The sequence below is a fragment of the Lissotriton vulgaris genome, chromosome 2_1 (assembly GCF_964263255.1).
Source record: "Lissotriton vulgaris chromosome 2_1, aLisVul1.2, whole genome shotgun sequence".
Lineage (NCBI taxonomy): Eukaryota > Metazoa > Chordata > Amphibia > Caudata > Salamandridae > Lissotriton > Lissotriton vulgaris.
Genome location: NC_141687.1, coordinates 1940706843 through 1940717314, shown reverse-complemented (window position 1 = coordinate 1940717314; position 10472 = coordinate 1940706843).

Here is a 10472-nt window from a genome sequence, read left to right as displayed (position 1 = left end):
ATCATCCCCTTTGGTATCGCTTTGTTCGCCCTAAGTTGCCAAGGTATGCCCTGACGTGGGTCCTTTGCTCACCTTGCCACTGGATTCAAGCTTTCCTGGCTGATGATGGCTGAATAGTCAGAAACCGGTCCCAGGATGCTTGTTTCTGGTCCAGGGAAAACATGGCTAGGCAGTTCGGGCTGGACTGTTCCCATGAGGAACAGGGTCAGACTGATTTGCATATGGCCATGTCTGAACTGTGGTGGTGGAGTGAACTAAATAATGATGATGGATTGAACCCAGATCAGTTGACTGGGGGTGAGTGTTTGATTTGCTCAAACGCTCCATCCATCATCCCCTTTGGTATAGCTTTGTTCTCCCTAAGCTGGCAGGGTATGCCCAGAAGTGGGTCCCTTGCTCACTTTGCCACTGGATTCAAGCTAGCCTGGCTGATGACAGCTGAATAGCCAGAAACCAGTCCCAGGATGCTTGTCTCCGGACCAGGGTAGACATGGCTTGGCAGTTTGGGCTGGACTGCTCCCATGAGGCACAGGGTCAGACTGATTTGCATATGGCCATGTCTGAACTGGGGTGGTGGAGTGAGCTAAATAATGATGATGGATTAAACCCAGATCTGTTGACTGGGGGTGAGTGTATGATTTGCTCAAATGCTCCGTTCATCATCCCTTTTGGTATCGCTTTGTTCGCCATAAGTTGGCAGGGTATGCCCAGACGTGGGTCCCTTGCTCACTTTGCCACTGGATTCAGGTTATCCTGGCTGGTGATGCCTGAATAGCCAGAAACCAGTCCCAGGATGCTTCTTTCCAGTCCAGGAAAGACATGGCTAGGCAGTTCGCGCTAGACTACTCCTATGAGGCACAGGGTCAGACTGATTTGCATATGGCCATGTCTGGACTGGGGTGGTGGAGTGAGCTAAATAATGATGATGGATTAATCCCAGATCAGTTGACTGGGGGTGAGTGCTTGATTTGCTAAAACGCTCCGTCCATCATTCCCTTTGGTATCGCTTTGTTCGCCCGAAGTTGGCAAGGTATGCCCAGACGTGGGTCCCTTGCTCACTTTGCCACTGGATTCAAGCTAGCCTGGCTGATAACGGCTGAATAGACAGAAACTGGTCCCAGGGTGCTTGTTTCCGGTCCAGGGAAGACATGGCTAGGCAGTTTGGGCTGGACTGTTCCCATGAGGCACAGGGTCAGACTGATTTGCATATGGCCATGTCTGAACTGGGGTGGTAGAGTTAGCTAAATAATGAAGTTGGATTAAACCCAGATCAGTTGACTGGGGGTGAGTGTTTGCTTTGCTCAAACACTCCGTCCATCATCCCCTTTGGTATTGCTTTGTTCGCCCTAAGTTGGCAGGGTATGCCCAGACGTGGGTCCCTTGCTCACTTTGCCACTGGATTCAAGCTATCCTGGCTGATGATGGCTGAATAGCCAGAAACCAGTCCCAGGATGCTGTTTCCAGTCCAGGGAAGACATGGCTGGGCAGTTCGGGCTAGACTATTCCTATGAGACACAGGGTCAGACTGATTTGCATATGGCCATGTCTGAACTGGGGTGGTGGAGTGAGATAAATAATGATGATGGATTAAACCCAGATCAGTTAACTGGGGATGAGTTTTTGATTTGCTCAAATGCTCCGTCCGGTATCCCATTTGGTATAGCTTTGCTCGCCCTGGTTGGCAAGGTATGCCCAGAAGTGGGTCCCTTGCTCACTTAGCCACTGGATTCAAGCTAGCCTGGCTGATGACATCTGAAAAGCCAGAAACCGGTCCCAGGATGCTTGTATCCGGTCCAGGGAAGACATGTCTAGGCAGTTCGAGCTGGACTGTTCCCATGAGGCACAGGGTCAAACTGATTTGCATATGGCCATGTCGGAACTGGGGTGGCGGAGTGAACTAAAACATGATGATGGAATAAACCCAGATCAGTTGACTGGGCGTGAGTGTTTGACTTGCTCAAATGCTCTGTCCATCATCTTCTTAGGTATCGCTTTGTTCGCCCTAAGTTGGCAGGGTATGCCCGGACGTGGGTCCCTTGCCCACTTTGCCACTGTATTCAAGCTAGCCTGGCTGATGACATCTGAAGAGCCAGAAACCGGTCCCAGAATGCTTGTTTCCATTCCAGGGAAGACATGGCTAGGCAGTTCGGGCTGGACTGTTCCCATGAGGCACAGGGTCAGACTGATTTGCATATGGCCATGCCTGAACTGGGGTGGTGGAGTGAGCTACATAACGATGATGGATTAAATCCAGATCAGTTGACTGGAGATGAGTGTATGATTTGCTCAAACCCTCCATCCATCATCCCCTTTGGTGTAGCTTTGCTCGCCCTGGTTGGCAGGGTATGCCCAGACGTGGGTCCCTTGCTCACTTTGCCACTGGATTCAAGCTAGCCTGGCTGATGACATCTGAAGAGCCAGAAACCGGTCCCAGGATGCTTGTATCCAGTCCAGGGAAGACATGGCTAGGCAGTTCGGGCTGGACTGTTCCTATGAGGCACAAGGTCAGACTGATTTGCGTATGACCATGTCTGAACTGGGGTGGTGGAGTGAGCTAAATAATGATGATGGAATAAACCCAGATCAGTTGACTGGGGGTGAGTGTTTGACTTGCTCAAACGCTCTGTCCATCATCTTCTTAGGTATCGCTTTGTTCACCCTAAGTTGGTAGAGTATGCTCAGACGTGGGTACCTTGCTCACTTTGCCACTGGATTCAAGCTAGCCTGGCTGATGACAGCTGAGAAGCCAGAAACCGGTCCCAGGATGCTTGTTTCCAGTCCAGGGAAGACATGGCTTGGCAGTTCGGGGTGGACTGTTCCCATGAGGCACATGGTCAGACTAATTTTCATATGGCCATGTCTTAACTGGGGTGGTGAAGTGAGCTAAATAATGATGATGGATTGAACACAGATCAGTTGACGGGGGTGAGTGTTTGATTTGCTCAAACGCTCCGTCAATGATCCCCTTTGGTATAGCTTTGTTCACCCTAAGTTGGCAGGGTATGCCCAGAAGTGGGTCGCTTGCTCACTTTGCCACTGGATTCAAGCTAGCCTGGCTGATGACAGCGGAAAAGCCAGAAACCAGTCCCAGGATGCTTGTTTACGGTCCAGGGTAGACATAGCTTGGCAGTTTGGGCTGGACTGCTCCCATGAGGCACAAGGTCAGACTGATTTGCATATGTCCATGTCTGAACTGGGGTGGTGGAGTGAGATAAATATTGATGATGGATTAAACCCAGATCAGTTGACTGGGGGTGAGTGTATGATTTGCTCAAATGCTCCGTCCATGATCCCCTTTAGTATCGCTTTGTTCACCCTAAGTTGGCAGGGTATGCCCAGACGTGGGGCCCTTGTTCACTTTGCCCCTGGATTCAAGCTAGCCTGGCTGATGACGGCTGAATAGCCAGAGACTGGTCCCAGGATGCTTGTTTCCATTCCAGGAACGACATGGCTAGTCAGTTCGGGCTGGACTGCTCCTATGAGGCACAGGGTCAGACTGATTAGCATATGACCATGTCTGGACTGGGGTGGTGGAGTGAGCTAATTAATGATGATGGATTAATCCCAGATCAGTTGACTGGGGGTGAGTGTTTGATTTGCTCAAACGCTCCGTCCATCATTCCCTTTGGTATCGCTTTGTTCGCCCTAAGTTGGCAGGGTATGCCCAGACGTGGGTCCCTTGCTCACTTTGCCACTGGATTCGAGCTAGCCTGGCTGATGACGGCTGAATAGACAGAAACTGGTCCCAGGGTGCTTGTTTCCGGTCCAGGGAAGACATGGCTAGGCAGTTTGGGCTGGACTGTTCCCATGAGGCACAGGGTCAGACTGATTTGCATATGGCCGTGTCTGAACTGGGGTGGTAGAGTTAGCTAAATAATGAAGTTGGATTAAACCCAGATCAGTTGACTTGGGGTGAGTGTTTGCTTTGCTCAAACACTCCGTCCATCATCCCCTTTGGTATCGCTTTGTTCGCCCTAAGTTGCCAAGGTATGCCCTGACGTGGGTCCTTTGCTCACCTTGCCACTGGATTCAAGCTTTCCTGGCTGATGATGGCTGAATAGTCAGAAACCGGTCCCAGGATGCTTGTTTCTGGTCCAGGGAAAACATGGCTAGGCAGTTCGGGCTGGACTGTTCCCATGAGGAACAGGGTCAGACTGATTTGCATATGGCCATGTCTGAACTGTGGTGGTGGAGTGAACTAAATAATGATGATGGATTGAACCCAGATCAGTTGACTGGGGGTGAGTGTTTGATTTGCTCAAACGCTCCATCCATCATCCCCTTTGGTATAGCTTTGTTCTCCCTAAGCTGGCAGGGTATGCCCAGAAGTGGGTCCCTTGCTCACTTTGCCACTGGATTCAAGCTAGCCTGGCTGATGACAGCTGAATAGCCAGAAACCAGTCCCAGGATGCTTGTCTCCGGACCAGGGTAGACATGGCTTGGCAGTTTGGGCTGGACTGCTCCCATGAGGCACAGGGTCAGACTGATTTGCATATGGCCATGTCTGAACTGGGGTGGTGGAGTGAGCTAAATAATGATGATGGATTAAACCCAGATCTGTTGACTGGGGGTGAGTGTATGATTTGCTCAAATGCTCCGTTCATCATCCCTTTTGGTATCGCTTTGTTCGCCATAAGTTGGCAGGGTATGCCCAGACGTGGGTCCCTTGCTCACTTTGCCACTGGATTCAGGTTATCCTGGCTGGTGATGCCTGAATAGCCAGAAACCAGTCCCAGGATGCTTCTTTCCAGTCCAGGAAAGACATGGCTAGGCAGTTCGCGCTAGACTACTCCTATGAGGCACAGGGTCAGACTGATTTGCATATGGCCATGTCTGGACTGGGGTGGTGGAGTGAGCTAAATAATGATGATGGATTAATCCCAGATCAGTTGACTGGGGGTGAGTGCTTGATTTGCTAAAACGCTCCGTCCATCATTCCCTTTGGTATCGCTTTGTTCGCCCGAAGTTGGCAAGGTATGCCCAGACGTGGGTCCCTTGCTCACTTTGCCACTGGATTCAAGCTAGCCTGGCTGATAACGGCTGAATAGACAGAAACTGGTCCCAGGGTGCTTGTTTCCGGTCCAGGGAAGACATGGCTAGGCAGTTTGGGCTGGACTGTTCCCATGAGGCACAGGGTCAGACTGATTTGCATATGGCCATGTCTGAACTGGGGTGGTAGAGTTAGCTAAATAATGAAGTTGGATTAAACCCAGATCAGTTGACTGGGGGTGAGTGTTTGCTTTGCTCAAACACTCCGTCCATCATCCCCTTTGGTATTGCTTTGTTCGCCCTAAGTTGGCAGGGTATGCCCAGACGTGGGTCCCTTGCTCACTTTGCCACTGGATTCAAGCTATCCTGGCTGATGATGGCTGAATAGCCAGAAACCAGTCCCAGGATGCTGTTTCCAGTCCAGGGAAGACATGGCTGGGCAGTTCGGGCTAGACTATTCCTATGAGACACAGGGTCAGACTGATTTGCATATGGCCATGTCTGAACTGGGGTGGTGGAGTGAGATAAATAATGATGATGGATTAAACCCAGATCAGTTAACTGGGGATGAGTTTTTGATTTGCTCAAATGCTCCGTCCGGTATCCCATTTGGTATAGCTTTGCTCGCCCTGGTTGGCAAGGTATGCCCAGAAGTGGGTCCCTTGCTCACTTAGCCACTGGATTCAAGCTAGCCTGGCTGATGACATCTGAAAAGCCAGAAACCGGTCCCAGGATGCTTGTATCCGGTCCAGGGAAGACATGTCTAGGCAGTTCGAGCTGGACTGTTCCCATGAGGCACAGGGTCAAACTGATTTGCATATGGCCATGTCGGAACTGGGGTGGCGGAGTGAACTAAAACATGATGATGGAATAAACCCAGATCAGTTGACTGGGCGTGAGTGTTTGACTTGCTCAAATGCTCTGTCCATCATCTTCTTAGGTATCGCTTTGTTCGCCCTAAGTTGGCAGGGTATGCCCGGACGTGGGTCCCTTGCCCACTTTGCCACTGTATTCAAGCTAGCCTGGCTGATGACATCTGAAGAGCCAGAAACCGGTCCCAGAATGCTTGTTTCCATTCCAGGGAAGACATGGCTAGGCAGTTCGGGCTGGACTGTTCCCATGAGGCACAGGGTCAGACTGATTTGCATATGGCCATGTCTGAACTGGGGTGGTGGAGTGAGCTACATAACGATGATGGATTAAATCCAGATCAGTTGACTGGAGATGAGTGTATGATTTGCTCAAACCCTCCATCCATCATCCCCTTTGGTGTAGCTTTGCTCGCCCTGGTTGGCAGGGTATGCCCAGACGTGGGTCCCTTGCTCACTTTGCCACTGGATTCAAGCTAGCCTGGCTGATGACATCTGAAGAGCCAGAAACCGGTCCCAGGATGCTTGTATCCAGTCCAGGGAAGACATGGCTAGGCAGTTCGGGCTGGACTGTTCCTATGAGGCACAAGGTCAGACTGATTTGCGTATGACCATGTCTGAACTGGGGTGGTGGAGTGAGCTAAATAATGATGATGGAATAAACCCAGATCAGTTGACTGGGGGTGAGTGTTTGACTTGCTCAAACGCTCTGTCCATCATCTTCTTAGGTATCGCTTTGTTCACCCTAAGTTGGTAGAGTATGCTCAGACGTGGGTACCTTGCTCACTTTGCCACTGGATTCAAGCTAGCCTGGCTGATGACAGCTGAGAAGCCAGAAACCGGTCCCAGGATGCTTGTTTCCAGTCCAGGGAAGACATGGCTTGGCAGTTCGGGGTGGACTGTTCCCATGAGGCACATGGTCAGACTGATTTGCGTATGGTCATGTCTGAACTGGGGTGGTGGAGTGAGCTAAATAATGATGATGGATTAAACCCAGATCAGTTGACTGGGGGTGAGTGTATGATTTGCTCAAACTCTCTGTCAATGATCCCCTTTGGTATCGCTTTGTTCACCCTAAGTTGGCAGGGTATGCCCAGACATGGGTCGCTTGCTCACTTTGCCACTGGATTCAAGCTGGCCTGGCTGATGACGCCTGAATAGCCTGAAACTGGTCCCAGGATGCTTGTTTCCGTTCCAGGGAATACATGGCTAGGCAGTTCGGGCTGGACTGCTCCTATGATGCACCTGGCCAGACTGATTTGCATATGGCCATGTCTGAACTGAGGTGGTGGAGTGAGCTATATAATGATGATGGTTTAAATCCAGATCAGTTGACTGGGGGTGAGTGTATGATTTGCTCAAACGCCCCGTCCATCATCCCCTTTGGTATCGCTTTGTTCACCCTAAGTTGGCAGGGTATGCCCAGACGTGGGTCCCTTGCTCACTTTGCCACTGAATTCAAGATAGACTGGCTGATAATGGCTAAATAGCCAGAAACCAGTCCCAGGATGCTTGTTTCCGGTCCAGGGAAGACATGGCTAGGCAGTTCGGGCTGGACCGCTAACATGAGGCACATGGTCAGACTGATTTGTATATGGCCATGTCTGAACTGGGGTGGTGGAGTGAGATAAATAATGATGATGGATTAAACCCAGATCAGTTGACTGGGGGTAGTATTTGATTTGCTCAAACGCTCCGTCCATCATCCCCCTTGGTATCGTCTAACCAGAGATGGCAGAAATATTATTTAATATTGCTTCCCAATTCAGGGGTGACCTGTCAAAAGGGATAATTGGACAGGTTGGGCTGCAGGGGTTGAATTTTGAATTGCAGCAGCCAGAGTACTGAGACTGGTCTGGAGTTGTGGTTGCCTGGTCACACTAGTGCATAGTAGAGTAATGTTATATTTCAGAAGGAAAATTTTACTTTCCATACCACAGGCATGTTTTGGGCACCATAAACTATAGGCTTATGGGGAAGTTAAATAAGCCAATTAGCAGTTAGTCAATTTCTACATGTTTTAGTAGTACAGGCTCTTATACTAGGGCTTAATTTGCCGTGTTCCAGATCACAGAGTCCAAAAACAGCAACATCAGTCCACAAAGAAATGGGGGTAACTACACAAAAATAGACACTTTCTCACACCTACCAATAACAATGTGGAACAGGACCGTCAAAGGTGTTGGAAATTAGGCCCAGTGAAACATTTATCTTCATTGAGGCAACCTTACTAGCAGCACAAGAGGTAAAGGGCGAAAACTATTACTTATTAACATCCCAATTTAGTGCAAACAATGTGTCCACACAACAATCTACTCTGCAAATTCCTCTCTGTTTAGTAGAGTTTAATTATAAATTTAATTATAATTTAATTATAAATTTAGAAACAAATCAACATAGACCAATTTTAACACAACCATATAAAAGTACAGAAAGACCAAGAGATGACCAAATCTCCTGAAGAGATTTACCATATATAATACAAGGCAGATGACTAGCTCTATGGCGATGATGCATTTGATCATGATAAATATTTGAGTATTACAGTTTATCTAATGATTCTCCAAAGTATGTATGATCAAGCTATTTTTCCCTACACTACCTTAAAGGGGTAACTCTAAGCTAAGAAGCACTCAATAAGGGTGAAATCAGAAAGGTGTCAGCTTTCGGAGTCTTCAATAGAAGACACTTCACCCATGGGTCAAGTAGCACAAAGCCACACAAAAAAGCTTAAGCATAGTTCTTCTTCCTGTGTAAACCTAAGATGACTCTCCTGGCCCTCAATTGGTTCAGCATAAGATATCAATTGAAGTCAGAGTAGAAATTCTCACATTGTCTCTGCCAGGGAGTTTCCATAGCTCCAGTACTTTCACCACCTTTCCCACATCTATAAGTTGCAGCTTCGCTCGTCCTTGGTTATTGCTTTTCTCTTCCATGAGAACTCTCCTTCTTACTCATTACTGTACTCCTCCTTGCCAAATTTGTCTTCTCATACCTTTCTATCAAAAGAAAACGAAACCCTCCTATGCTAACTAATGGGGCTTTGTCTCTCCATATCTGCAGTGGCAACAAAGTACAAGCAGACACATTCTCTATCGAAGGTTCAATATGAATTACATGTTAAACTCTAAATGTGAGAATGGACCAAACTGCTTCTCGAGACTCACTCTAGACAACTTTAGTAGTGTACAGAGTTACAGAACATGGGCACATTTCTACACACACAATAAATGCAGCTCCTTAATACATGTATACATTGAAAAGCATAACAAACATGTAATTCAAAATGCACCTGCATGAAATAAATTCTTGTTGCATGTATAAATGCTTTAAACATTAGTTTACATATATTCAAATGTATTAACCTCACAATGGGACACATCTATGGTAACTTATCTTATCACATTATATGTAAGTGTCACATAAACCCTTATTAGTTGCGTTTTATACACAAGTATGTCATGTGGAATACTTTAAATATAAAATACTCAACTTCCTTTAGTAACGGTAATTACACCGATTATATTTGAGTGCTGACTATACATTAATATGACGTATTCCTACAGTATCTCAGATGGGATCAAGATTACCCTTCTCCAAAGGCTGCTAATTTTGTTATGGCAAAAAGAGTTGAAAACTTCCATGGTGTTGCAGAAGGATATGTTAGTAGGATGTGGTAGCAGAATTCATTCCCACTCCAGTGATGCAAAGGGAATGATGAAATAACAAATGAAAGTGCATAGAGTGTGATTTCAGGAGTCAGAAGAAGGGGAGTACAAAGGGCAGATCAGATCCAATACAAATAATCACTTGTGTGAAAATCTTTGAACAATGTCAATCATTGTGTTGTTGAGTTGCTTGATCAAGCTGCACCAATTTGATCAGACACAAATAACCAGAAATTTCCACATCAAAGGAAGTCATTTGGGAAATGTAGGCAGAACATTTAGACATTTGATGGTGACTGTTGTGCGTCTGTTAGAATTGCCATTGTTGGCATTTTAGATGCAGCTTCCAGTCACCCAAAAGCGAGTGCTGTAGTTCCTGATTTGAACTAGGACAGGAGTAAACTTCCCCACCTCTCCATGGTGCACATAACCTAAACATTTTTGTATATTGTAGACTTAACAACTGATGTTTTTGAACACTGGAATAGTGGCTAGCATTACTACTAGAGAAAACCATCTCCTAGATTATCTGATAAAACAATCACATTGGGGGAAATGTAAATATAACAAATATTTCTAATGAACAAGGAGTACATGATTGTTCCTGTTTTACTCAATACATGTTGCTCTAGCAGAGTTGATTTATATATCAACTCTTGCGGTTTGTGGTTTACATTGAGTCAGAGTGTGGCTTTGATAGAGGATTTTTATTTCTGGCCCCTATACATACCCATTTAAGGGGATTATCGTCCATATAGTCTCAATACACTGAGTGGCTTGACTGCCCTCTTTCTGCTGAGAGTGGCAAGAGGGGAAATGGTAAAAAAACGAATGTGGATTATGCACACCTATGTATCTCTGAAGATTCCTAAATATTCTGCTACTGACTTCGTTTTACGTGCGTCGTGTGTGTCATGTTAGCCTAACATGTGTTGAACTATATTAA